The sequence below is a fragment of the Hibiscus syriacus genome, unplaced genomic scaffold (genome assembly GCF_006381635.1).
Source record: "Hibiscus syriacus cultivar Baekdansim isolate YM2019G1 unplaced genomic scaffold, ASM638163v2 tig00111758_pilon, whole genome shotgun sequence".
Lineage (NCBI taxonomy): Eukaryota > Viridiplantae > Streptophyta > Magnoliopsida > Malvales > Malvaceae > Hibiscus > Hibiscus syriacus.
The window spans coordinates 2,393,926-2,406,911 of NW_024063170.1; positions in this window are offsets into that span (position 1 = coordinate 2,393,926).

The following is a 12,986-nucleotide window of genomic DNA, read 5'->3' on the forward strand; positions in this document are numbered from 1 at the left end:
AAATTCAATGGACGTTTTTCAAATCAAAATTGTACCTACTACCACATTATTATTATTTTCCGTCTGTGTCCTTTGCCCTTCTCTTTTTGGCATGCAGAAGCGCGATGAAATATACAAAAGCGACTGGCATAGCTATATACAGCGGCTGGGCAAAGTATAAAGAGAAAGGGAAGACTGCAGAGAAATTAATAAGATAAAGAAGTAGGGTTTTGAACTGAATAAATGATGTAATTAAAAGCTTTTGGGTGTTTGCGGGAGTGATTCATTGGATTATAAGGAAAGCCCTCTCTTTCTTCCCCTTTTTTATCTCATCTTAAAATTGGTAAATGAGATTGGTTTCAGATCTCCATATAGTCTACACAAAAGGAGCTATCTGAAAAGGGTATGTTTAATATATACTTTTCAATCTTTTTTCCCAGGTATTGAGGATTGGTTTCAAAGGAATTTTTAGCAATTTGTTCAAAGGCAGTTGTGAAGAAGAAGAGGGGCATGCAGCAAACAAAGAGAGACTGACAGAAGAGAGAGAGCAATCGCAGGCAATTGTATGCAAAAGGCATACCTTCTCCCGTGGTTGCTCACTTCTCTTCTGTCAACTAGTTCTTCTCTTTGCTGTGCTCCCCTCAGTTCTTCTTCATCTTCTTATGCATGTCATCACAAATCATCTAAGAACCTTTTTTCTTTCAAACACTTTCGTTTGTTTGATCAACAAGACTTCCAAATCCCCAATTTTTCATTAATGTGGTGGGCTGTTTGCAAATTGATAAAAGCTCACAAAGGAGTTGATCGGTATCTACTAATTTTGCTGGCGTTATAGCATATCAACATTCAACAGTACTTTTTTTTGCTGCTCTTTTTTTATTGGGAATATTTCAATGATTAAAATGTCGAGAATTCTTTGATGGAAGCGATGAAACTTGAAAGAAAGCGTGACTTTTGATGGTCCTTTTTCTTTTACAAGAGAGAACGAAATGCTTCTTAGAAGATAGAACGCCTGCTTACTGTTCTTATCCGAAAGAAAACCCTTCTCGTTTTCTTCGAGTTTTTCCCTTTATTTAAAACCTTCTTCGTTTCCATGGAGACCATGCATGGTAAATACGGTATTATTACAACTATTTCTCAGTTTCTTACCCTAAATCGGGCTCTGGTTTTTGGGGTTTCTTTGCTTTGTTGTTTTCTGCTGGTGATTGCTTGAATTTTGACCTCGAATGTGAGTCCAAGAAATCAAATAGAAGATGATAGTTTCTGGGTTTTTTTTTTAAATTCTGATAGTTGTTTTATTTTTTATTTTATTATCTGCTGAACCTTTTTAACTGTATCTGGGATTGCAAAAAAAACATACGAATATCATATTTCTTCTTATTCTTCTGCGAATCTTCTCTTTTTTCTTTCATCATTGAACGTATGGCTGCAGGAAATTTCCAGATGCAAGTTAGGGTTTCATTCATTCGTTGGATTTTGCTCTACTTTCATATTTATTGTAAATATGTCATGCAATTATTTGCATATAAACTACCTTGTTTGCTGCTGTAATTTCCTGGTCAATCCCGTATATATAATGTTTAAAGTTAATGTGATTGCTAGAGACATTGGTCTTCACTGCAGACAAAGAAGTCAATCCCGTATGTCCAAATTTTGATTTTAAGCCAATTTCTTGGTTTGCAATCCTTTGCAGTTAAGCTTACATTCATGATGCATGTATAGTATATAATACCATCTTTGAGTTTGAATTGGCTGCATATTTCTAACCGAGAAGCAATGGATCCTAGCGAGTCCAAATGAAGGGAACACACTGTAATCTATGATCATGCATGCAATGTGACTTTGGCTTGAACTTGAGATATGCCCCTTTATATTGGAGCAGATCTTGAGGTTTTCATTTGGCCATTCATGAATATCTTCAAGATCATATTTTTAAACAAGAGGCTTATGTTTTCAAGCAATTGAAATTGTCTAGTAAAAGATAGAGATTCTTTTTTATAGTCAAATATGATTGAAATCAGTGGTCTGAGGTTATTTCAGTGCTAGTATATCTTAGTTTCAGTATGCACGGAGGCTAGAATGAGATGAAACTTATGCTTTAAATTACAATCACTAATGGTTTGAATCGACTGTATATATCATTGACTAAGATGTAAAGGATTCTGGAAAGTTGTGTTTAGAGTATAATTACCAATGATAGAATCCCTCACTATACCATCTTAGTCAATGGTTTATATGTTCGATTCAATTCATTAGTGATTGTCGTTTATCAATCTCTTGAACATGTTAAGCTAGATTTGAAAGTATGAAAAAGAATCTAATACGGATAGAGATTTAGACAACCATTGTCGGATGATTAGATTCTAATCTTGAATAGGTGGACTCGAAAATCAGTTGTTGAATACTAGAAGTAAAAAAGTGGGATTCAGAATCCTTTATGTTAGAGGAAGGTTAAGAATGGGGATATATGGTAGACATTGATAGTATATAGCTTGAGAAATTTTGGTGAATCCAAATAATTCCTGCGAAAACTTATGTACGCTTTAGATAATTATAATTTAACAACTGCATTAATATCAAGAACGTTTTGCCCTAATTCATATTATTTTATTTGCCTCCTTTGTTCATTTGATGCTCCAGAAGGACCGGCATTCCTCGCATTGGCGGAAGACATGTTGCACCAGAAACACCGATAATTGCCATATATGTCCGATTAAAAACCAAGGTGAATTACTCAACTTGAGAATTTGATCTGTTTTATGTTTCAAAGTTGTGGACGGCAAAAACATTCCATGAAATTTTCTTTAGTTAAATCAAAGTTACAGTGTACCCAGATGCATTGTTCCATCAACTACATTTCCCAAAGTAACTGTAATTCTGGTTATATATCTGTAAATGTATGAGCCTCATATCAAATGTGTTCTTTTAGGGTTTTCTAGTGCATTTATATATAGTGGAATCATTTTTTATGGTTTTCTTGTTGCAGAAGTCATCTCTTATTTTATAGATAATGCTCCCATTTGATTTTATTTTTATTTGGGGTATTAATTCCACTACTTATCCCACTTAGTTACGCTATTATTGATCAGCTTCTTCTTTGATATTGCACTTTCAGAATTTTTCATGATGACCAGGGTAGAACAAAACCAAACACGATGTCGGTAAGGCAGTACATTGTGTCGCGTTCTGGAAGCGGGAGCAAGAACAAGAACGAGAACAATTGCATTTATTTTTTGGATTTAGTTAGTGACAGCAGATGGATTAGCAATCGGAATTATGACATGAAGAAGTTGAAGGTAGAATCAGATGTAACGGACGAGATATACATGACTACTATTATACATGTATGATACGTAATTTTGAAGTGTGAATCAAGTTGCGTGTATGGGACATCTAAGACTGTCAATTTGAATCCCATTTATATTTGACGGCACTCAAAAACGGTGAAATTGCATACAATGTCCTTATACTAAATGTTTTTTTTGCATAATTTTCAAGATGACGATGGGTACTCTCTCTCCTACCAAACACCTGTATGCTGTCAAGGGACCCATATAGTATTAGATTGAAGATTCTTAGCAAATAGAGACGAAACAAGAAAAGAAGGTTACTCCAAAAAAAAAAAAAAATTACTCCAAAAAAAAAAAAGATGGAGACTTTTATTTAAGGCGGCTAAAAGGCAGTCTTCGGTGGGAAAGTCTACCGTGCAATAGAGAAAAGATGTTATTAGAAATATTATTATTTTTTTAATATTTTTGTTAAAAATTTATCAAAATATTATTATTAGATGTTTTAACGAGTTTGTTAATATATTCGATAAAATGTTACGTAAAATATTATTTTTTTTATCTAAAATGTTAATATTATACACTTTATCGGAAATGTTAAAAAATATTAATGTTTTAGGTAAAAAAAATAATATTTTAGGTAATATTTTACCGAAAATGTTAAAAAAATAATAACATTTCCGGTAGCGACTTTCCTTAGCCGTATATTAAGGCTGTCGTATGGCAGAACTTCCCGTCTTCGGTGGAATAATTGCAGTCGTAGGAACAATAATAATTGAGACGGCAATATTATATTAAATCTCCCATTAATTATTTTTTAACAGTAAAACCTTAGTAGATTTGTTAGAAAAAAATCTTCAAACAGTATATGTGTCTCGTATTTCACACGACACGAGGAACATTCAACATAGATGATCTTTTCAGAGAATATAATTTAATATTGATATTTAATACCTCGTGTTTTGCGTAAAACGAGGTTCTCGAGAAAATGAACATTCACGATAAATTTATCGTGAGTGCTATTCAAAGTACCTCACATTTTCCAAAACGCGAGGTCTTTTCGAACGAATTTAATAATTTTATCTTTATTACATAGTATTTAAGAAAATTACATAACCTCTACATTTTATTTTGATTATGTAATATTTGGTGTAATAACATTTTGAAAAAGTGGGTTCTCATGCAAATAGACATTAATACGCCAATAATATTAAACATAGATTGTTATATAAACACTAATATATTGAACATGACAGTCACGTACAACTTGACGAAACAAACTTGATTATGGTTCAAAAAACAAGAAGCATAACAAGTACATAGATTGTCATAATATCGGTACTAACGTTGGAGGTCTGAATTATGCGCATAGTTGGTAGGACAATTGCAATCTTCGATTTTTTCTGGAAAGGCAACATGGTGATGATGCCACAACTGTAATGTATAAACGAGTTCATCTCCAGACAAAGAACAATAAATTTATTTTGAGCTCTCACAATTCGAAGTCCTCATCCCTCAATTTTCCCCCAGAACAACTAGAATAAGGCTATAGATATTTATGGCGTTGATGTTACCTCTATCAGTCGCTTGCTTCAATAAATGTAGACCAAAGTCCCAATTTTTTTCACTAAAAAATTTAAGCATGTCTTCGCTAATAAGCTTCAGGATTGTTAGCATGAAGTCATCTTTGGTGAATCATCTTCTCGAGTTGAAACCATGACATGATGCTGATATTTTTTCATGGAAACATTCTTGAAATGTAATCCTAATCGGCATCTTTATGAAAACTCTTACAACTCAACTACGCATTGACGAAATCGAGGACGGAGTTAAAGCAACCATGGAGTAGAATTTTTGTTAAGACTTCTACGGGAATTCGACTATATTAAAAAAACATTTTTTTGACATTTTTCTTTGAATTAGTTTGGGAAAACTTTCAAAATGGGCACCAATTTATAACAAGCCTCGCACCCATCCCGAAGAGAGGATTCGATGGACCTCGCTTTTCCTAGTACGTGAGGTACACATTGAAAGGTGCGACACTTTAAATCAATAAAATCCAACAGTTCAGACATAACTCGCATTCCACAAGATGCGAGATATTAATTAATGCAAAAAATCTAAAATCAATAATTGTACCAAATATAAAGCTATTATTTTTAAAAAGCCATAAGCTAAAAATGGTTGATAGAATTTTAGTTGAGTAATCTGGGATGTTAAACAAAACATCTGTGAAAATATTTGAAATTACAAGCGTAGTTTTGCAAATTATTTTTCAATTGAAACTGATGTGAACACATATGATAAATTGTAAAGGGACGATTTATGTAAATAAGTTAAGCTATTTTTACATTTTAATTTTACTGCACATTAGGGAAATAAGAAATAGATGTTGACATCCATAATAAATACCACAGTGCTAGAGAACACAAAGGAAAACTCAGTTTTCTTTCTTTGTACAGTCGGCATTGAGCAGAAAGGAAAAGGCTCAGAAAGGTTTCTCCAAATGTGTTCGCCTGGAAAAAAAAAGCTTGAAGGCCCAAACGAAAATCTAGATTCTACTAGTAGAAGATACCTTAACATTGTTCTTGGTACCTTCTGTACAAAATAAAAAGGAAAATGCAGCACTGTTTCGAAAATATGCAAAGGAAATCCATATCCCGCCAAAGATGACATTTTTCAAACTATAAGTTTTTAGCAGGTTTTGCAGACATGGTTGGTTCGGTGGAACAAAAGGAATTTAAGTAGGCAATAGTCGGGAATATTGCTGCTGGGATTCAGGAATATATCAGCACTCGCATTGTGCAAGACGTGAGGTACACGTTAGGAATATCAAAAACTCATGCTTTGCAAAACACGAGGTTCTTACCACATCAAGTCAAGTCAGGAATATTATCTACAGGTCGCCCAAGTCCCCTCCACATCTCGTCAACCAGCTATTCTATTAAAAAAATGAGATTCCATTCCATTCATTTTAAGCAAATGTGGTGAAGAAACAAACTATATACACAAAGTTAAAGCAAAGAAGGAAATTGATCAGCAGGTTCATCTCACTCGTAAGTTTTATTTGACGCTTCTTGATTATTACATACTTTGAAGACATTATAATTTCGTGCATATTTTGATATTCTCTTTGTATGATCGTTTATATTTTCAGAATATTTAAGGAGAGGAAATGTTACTACTTTGGTATACTATGATGGTAAAACTATGCGCGATGATTTTCTTGGCATCGTCTTCGGTCCACACATACAATGAAGATGACCTTGCCGACGAAATTAACTCATAAGAAATTGACGAAGAAAGTCAAAAATGTTGTTTAATATGGTCGCGGAAAAACTAAGCAAGTTTGAAGTATCGACTACCGACGTAGATAGAACCACTAACCTATTCAATATACATCGTTAATGATGATGGTGATGTGACATGATGAACGATTGCCACATACAATATTCCTTAGGAGTATTACTTGAGCTGTTTGCAAATTTCCCATATGTTAATAATGTCACTGTTGTCCCAAATTGGAGATGGCCTGATTTTAACTTCAATCATAATGTCCATAATCCGATAGCTAATTTAAGTAGCGACATGAACTAGCTTGGACTTTTACTTGAATTTGAAACTTAGAACGTACAATCCATACAGCAGCGGCGTGGGTGCATCATCTTTTTAGCGGGAAACGAGGTTGCAAAAAATGAAGCGATTAACCCATTCGAATATTTGTCAACATCTATGGGAAGACATTCTTGTGCTGGTTTTGTCGACTTTGATCTTCATAGTATAGTTTGTGAGCGATCTCATGATTGATATACAGGTGATCTCAAAGATTTCCCTTAGTCGACAACGTTAAACTATTCCAGTTTGATGGGGATACTTCCGACGAAGAACTATTAAGGGAGATCGGCCCATATGGTGATGAGGTGGGCCCCTTCAATGAAGAATCAAACGACCTTGACATGTCAGCGGGAACAAATAATGTTGTTAGTAGTGGCACATGACGACAATAGAAAACAATTCCCATTGCATTCGCAATAGTCGAAAAGGAAGATATAGACTCTTAGACATTCTTCTTCAAGTATTTGCACAAATATGTTCTACCACATATCTTTCGAAAGCATCCTGCAGGGATATGTCTTATTCTAACAGAGGCGCAAGGATCAGATACACACACCGAGTGTATGAGATTGTCTTGATAGCTCTCCATATTTATCATCGGTATTATTTACGCTACATTACCATAAATATACATAATTTAGAAGATGAACGTGTAATGGTACTTCGAATGGGTACGCCTTTCAATTTATTTAGATTCATATATTTTTGTCATTTATTATTTATAATTAATTGTTGTATTTTTAATAGATAAGATACTCTCATTCTGTACACGAGGTTAACAAGCTTTTGAAGAATTGAGACACATGAATCAGGAAGGCTACAACTACCTTGCTAAATCCCGACGGAGAAATGGCTTTGGTCATTTAATTGGGCAGATGATATTGTAACATCCCAAAAAGTGGGCTACTCACCAAAAACAATTTTGAAAGTTTGAGTATCAAAGTAGAAAATTAGGAAAAGTTTAAAGACCTAAATGGCATTTTTCCCAAAAAGAAATTTATTCCATAAATGGATTTATTTAGTACCAAATTATAAATTTGGTAAAGTTTGGTGACCAAAGTATAAACTTTAAAAAAGTTTAGGGACCAAAATGTACTTTTTAAAAGTTACAAAAGGGTCACGAAAATAATAAAATAAAATATTATTTTTCATTTTTAAAATGTTGGAAAATATATTAATGGTTTTATTTCATGTTTAATTTGAACTTTTGGATGAAGGTGACTGAATTGTAATTTTTGGAAATTGCAAGGGCAAAATGGTAAAGTGGGAAAATATTTTCTCTATCTTTGACTATTGGAAGATAATAGGTTATTGTAGCTTGGTATTAATGTAAATATCAAGTTCATTAAGGGTAAATTAATATGGATATTTTAATTTTAAGGGTAAATTAGTAATTTAGTATTTAATGAAATTTTAATTTATTAAATATTAAAAAAGATGATGAATTATCAAAGCTTCATCTTCTCCCTTCACGTGAGTTCTCTTCCAAGGTAAGAAAAAAAATATTTCTTTTCTATTTTTGAGTCAATTCTTTTGGAATTTGAGTTATGTCGTGAAATAGGAAAGTGATCTACGCGAAAAACGCTATTATTTGGTACCAATATTTCTTTCTAATCTTGTTGAATTTCAAAGATCCCAAATCTAAGGGTTTATGTTCATGATATGATTCATGAAATTGATGATAAATCTTGATGAATCAGAGGTTGTAGATTCATTTTCAAGCTTGATTTATGGTTAAAACATGTTCAATCTTCCTAGAAATTATTATGTAATATTTGGCCAAATTATAAGTTTGGGAACTTTGTGTTCTGATGAAATTTTATTAGGAATCTGATTGTAAAGATGTTATAGGTTGATTGAAAGTTGATTTCATGCTTGAATCGAATCAAAATCGAGTAAAATCATGAAAAACCTAGTTTTGGAACTTTAAACCATTAGGCTTTGGTCTTAAAGGATGAGAAAAATTATGGAAAATTATATAAGGTCTGGAAATGATGTAGAAAGTATTTTACAAGCTTTGGAAAAATTCAGGGATCATTTTGTAATTTTTGAAAAGTTGAGGGACCAATTTGTAATTTTGGAAAAAGTTGGGAATGGTTGTATAATTGTCTAATAGTTGATGTATTATGCTGGAAATTATTGTTTTGGGATTAAAATGAGCATTTAGATGTGAAATATGACCATTTTTTAAATTTGAAAAGACTAGTGATTTAAGTGCAACAATTACATAGTTGGGGTGCTTAAAGGTAATTGTACCTTTGTAAAAGTAATTGTTTGGTAATAATTCCAGTACTGAAATTTCTGGTATTTAAAATTTAAGTGATAAAATGGTGAATGACCATTTTATATAAATTGGAAAAGTTAGTGCCAATATTAAAAGGAATTATTAAGTGTTAAGTATCTTAAGGATTTTGTTTTCGGGATTTTATGTTAGTACAATACTAACATATGTATCGTTATGAAATTGTGATTGTACAGATCGTGATTGAAATGTGACTAAAACAAGTCAAGTATAAAAGGATGTTGTGGATTATAGTGAGGAACATCTTTTGGATATATAAAGTGTCAAGGTGAGTGCAAGTTTAATTATACTTATGTATAGAATAAACATTGGCTTGAGATGAGCCAATGACGAAGTTACTATGGTAAGAAGTGACTCCTAAAATGTTATTTGATTGTGATGCATGCATAATATTATATATGGATGTTTTATACATCATTGGGTAGGATTTGCGACAAGTCTATTTCCCATGTTGGAATGCATGATTCTATAAGTACAAGCATTAATATGATGCTTATGTGTGCATGAGTACATGAAAATGGGTATATGGGTCATATGTTATCATATGTGTATGATTTACATGATTACATGTATGTGTGATATGTGATACTGAACTACATGAATATATGAGAATATGATATCAGTTGTGTTATATGTTTGACATGTTCTTTTATGTGACATGATTGGTGTGAACATATGAGAATAATATATGAGATACGTGAATCTAATATATGTGAATACATTCATATGTGAGCAAGATATGACATACGTGTTTATATGAACACATGAGAAATGTTATAAGTTATATGATATGATCTACAAGATTACATACACATGTGATATATGTGATATGATATGAACCTATGTGAGATGGGTTATATGAAAAGGGATATATAAGATCATACGAGAATGTTATACAATGATCTATGAGATCATACAAGAATGATACAAGTGATGTGAACTGTTATAAATGATAATGCCCATGTTATGTGATATGAGAGCTAGTGGTATAGTTGGCATGCCAAGAGTCGAGAGTTCTACGTGGTCCTTCGGGACATATATGTAATCTCTGGAACATATACACGGTACTTTGGTACACTTATGGGGCCATTGGAATATTAATATAGTTCTTAAGGAGTGGTCCTATGGGACACATATGACATCCTTCGAGATAATAAGTCTTACGGGACACAGATGACATCCTGCGGGATGATAGGTCCTTCGGGACACATATCACATCCTTCGGGATGATAGGTCCTTCGGGACACATACATCCTTTGGGATTATAGGTTCTTCGGGACATTTATACGAGATGTGATGACAGCATATGTGTGCACAACCTCAGTGTACTCGCATACCTTGAGTTCTCAGTACTGTACATGGGCTAATACATGGACTAATACATGGGATTATAAAAGATATCAGTATTTTGCATGGGCTATAAAAGATATCAAAAGTGCTTGCATTATTATATGATATCATGTTATTATTGTTTACATTGAATCAAAAGTAACAGAGCTAATACATGGGGTATTAAAAGAGATGCATAAATATACTATATGTGATATATGCTTTGTTATATGAAATATATTCCAAGAGTATATGTGATACTGTGTGCATTGCTGAGTGAAATGTATTACATGATAATAATAGAGATCATGATAATGATATTGATGTTGATAATGATAGATATCATGATAATGATGTTGATAATGAGGCATATATACATGTAGGCATTAGTTATATGAGATGTTATATGGTTTCTATATATGCTTTATATGCCTCACTAAGTCATAACTTAGCGTGTGATTGTTTCACAGTATATTCCGAGAAGAAGTAGAATGATAAAAGTTAAGCAAGACAGGTTTGTTTTTGCTTTCCAAAGATCAGATCAGAAAAGAATTGAATAGTAAGTATTTTGTAATACTGATTGTAGTTGGCATGTAAATAAGATTTGAATCCGCTATGCGCTAAATAATTTATGTAAATTATCCAGTCTTTTGGTGAAAGTTTAAAATTATTCATTATTTTGTACAAGTAAAGTTTTTAAAAAGTCAATGTGACATCTCGGACTTGTACGGGTAGGGTCGGGTTGGGGTGCTACAGATATGGTCACATGACAACGAACTTGGCTAAGGCAATCAATTCATCACTGAAGGGAGTGCGACATTTGCCTATCACTTCTGTTGTCAAAGACATATTATCATTTGGCAACCATGTTGCAACCTTGGTAAGGCAAGCAGATGATGGATTGTAGTGGTCACATAATCTATCCAGACCTTCATAAAAAATTGCAAGCCTTTTTGCAGCACTCAAACGTGAGGAGGTGCGACATGCGTATTTCGCAAACAAAATCAATTTCGTGTTTTGGAATATCGCAGGCCATTCGAAGGCATACATCACAACGCTTATATCGTCAATCTATCTGACAGAACATGCTACTGTGGAGTATTATAAACATTCAAATATTCGTGTTCGTATGTCATTACTGCTTGTTCTTCTGTAAGGATTGACAACGTACAGTTCATTGATCGTGTGTACTTACTAAAAACCGTATCCAATGTGTATCGGTACGAGTTTTCTTCGATTAGAACGAAAGGGATTCGGATGTGGTGATGATGAACCTACAATACGTCCAAATTTGCTCTACAATGCCAAAAGGGGGGTTTGTCCACGCTCAACGATGATTTATTGTGATGAAGATTTGGTCGACCAACGAGAAAGAAACTAGATAACGAAGCTTTATGATAATGTAGGAATCCCGGACACTCGAAGAACAATATCCTAATCGATCATGCCCTAATCTCGATTATTTGTTAGCATATTCTTCATGCGAAAAACCAAGCTTTAGAACCATTTGAACGCGAATTTTACCCCCGTTACAATGTCTTGTGTGTGTCGTATTACTCTCAATCAAAAATCAGTTACAATACTAACCTACTCTTAGAATTATGCAATTTTTCATATTAACTACCATAAAAAACTCTCGAATATGTCTACCCAACCATTTTGTCATTTCCATCATGCACAAAACAAGCTTTGGAATTATTTTCACGATTTTTAACTCGCTTATGATATCTTATTTGTCTCAACTGAAAGAAAATTTTAAATATTACCTCTAACCTTTTAACTGTCCAAAATTTTGACATTAAATACTCAAACAATGCCCCCGAGCATGACTATTGCACATGAGATTTGTACTGGAAAAAAAAAGACCTCGTATTTGGAAACGCGAGTACCTGGAATATCACTTGCGATAAATTTCTCGTGATGTTCATTTTCTTGAGAATCTCGATTTATGCAAAACACGAGGTATTAAATATCAATATTAAATTACGTCCTTTGAAAATGGCGTCCATGTCAAACGTTCTTCGTGCTATGTGGAATGCGAGACATGTTCTCAAGCTAGATAGGACTTGAGATAGTTCTAGTTTGAGAATATTTTTCTAATAAATCTAGGTTTAATGTTAAAAAAAATATTAATGGATTTTTAGTATAATATTGCCATCTGAGACAGCGTCGTAATCGAAGCCGTGAAACAAAACGAAATGAAAATTTTGATTTTTTATTTTTACTAATTTTTTCATACTTTTCAAGACCCTACGAAAAATCTATGGATCTATCGAACAATATGTTGTCTGGTGGGATTCCAGAGAACTTTGCAATCCTAAAAAACTTGATTAATCTTTTCAAAAACAAGCTTCATGGACAGATTCCCGAGTTCATTGGTGAGTTGCCCGAGTTGGAAGTTTTACAGTGTGGGAAATAACTCACGGAAAGTATCCTCAGAAACTGGCAGTAATCGAAAGCTTCAGCTTCTCGAC